The sequence below is a fragment of the Aplysia californica genome, unplaced genomic scaffold (genome assembly GCF_000002075.1).
Source record: "Aplysia californica isolate F4 #8 unplaced genomic scaffold, AplCal3.0 scaffold00021, whole genome shotgun sequence".
NCBI lineage: Eukaryota > Metazoa > Mollusca > Gastropoda > Aplysiida > Aplysiidae > Aplysia > Aplysia californica.
Genome location: NW_004797291.1, coordinates 1,991,834 through 1,993,138, shown reverse-complemented (window position 1 = coordinate 1,993,138; position 1,305 = coordinate 1,991,834). Strand labels below are relative to the sequence as shown.

The 1,305-nt window shown below is 47.0% G+C and overlaps 1 protein-coding gene across 1 annotated transcript in view; it reads right to left on the bottom strand.

The window, feature by feature from the left end:
• LOC101853903 (mucin-2-like) overlaps positions 1-1,305 on the bottom strand; it is a gene marked incomplete at its 3' end in the record, with an annotated part of 19,557 nt that overhangs the window by 9,920 nt on the left and 8,332 nt on the right. The gene's annotated exons all lie outside the window — the stretch shown is intronic.

Here is a 1,305-nt window from a genome sequence, read left to right as displayed (position 1 = left end):
AGAAAGGGGAAGGAGGAGAAGGGGGGAGGGAGGAGAAGGGGGAAGGAGGAGAAGGGGGAAGGAGGAGAAGGGGGAAGGAGGAAAAGGGGAAAGGGAAGAGACGGGGGAAGGAGGAAAAGGGAAAGGGAGGAGAAGGGAGAAATAAGGGGAGGAGAATGGGGAAGGAGAAGAAGAGGGAAGGGGGAAAGAAGTGAGGGGGAGGGGAAGGGATTAGAAAGGGGAAGGAGGAAAAGAGTAAAGAAAGGGGAAGGAGGAGAAGGGGGAAAGAAGTGGGCGGAGGGGGGAAGAGAGGAGACGGGGGAAGGAGGAGAAGGGGAGAGGGAGGAGAAAGGGGGAAAAGAGGAGAAGGGGGAAGGAGGAGAAGGGGGAAAGAGGGGGGAGAGAAGGGGGAAGGAGAAGAAGGCGGAAAGAAATGGTGGGGGGGAGGAGTAGGGGGGAGTGAGGGGAGAAGGGGGGTGGTTGGAGGATCAGGATAACTTGAAAAATCGGTGAAGACTATGATCGTACAATTTTGATCCAGTAAGTTGAGTAAGAGCTTTGCGGACCTTGCAGAACAAATAGGTCATGCATGTGCGGAAGGTTAGAGGTGATACTAAAGAGTTAACACACATAGAAAAGAAGGAGTGATAAGGCCGATAGATAGGAAAGAAGGAGAAAATCACGCAAGAGCACCCGCCAACGATCCACGATTGTAAAATGATTAAAAGTCACGAACTCGAAATTAGCGAATCATTGCCTATCGCGTATGCACAGTTAAATGCACTTCCAAATTGTTCTTTCTTTAAAAACTTGTCAAACTGAGCAACCGATTCAATCCTGAGTTAGACACCTTTTTTTGATGATATGCAAATAAAAAATGCGAAGGTGTACGAATCCTCGCGAGTATTTAGCCCCAGAGAGTACTTGCTCGAGTTACTCGAGTAATCTTTAAATATTTCATTCTTCTTTTTTTTTATCACCTCAGACATAAAAGTTTATTCTCGCTGTATTCCTTTCTATATGATGACTCGTTTTCTGAGCCGATTCGATTATGTAAACCCATATGTCGGACAGTGTTCACAACCATTTACCCTTTAGTTGTCGTGTGGATCATTACAGGAAAAACACAGGTAGCGTCGTAGTCACAAGAGATGCTGTTGTCTGCAGGCACGGAGGCGAAGTGAGTTCCCTGCTGTAAAAACGAGAGGAGCTTATAATCGGTATGTGATCAAAAGTGTTATGTGTGGGTAGGGGGCAGGCGATATCGGTGACGATGGAGACATGTAATGTAGTGTTGATGTGAGAATGAGAATTGTAGGTGGTGAT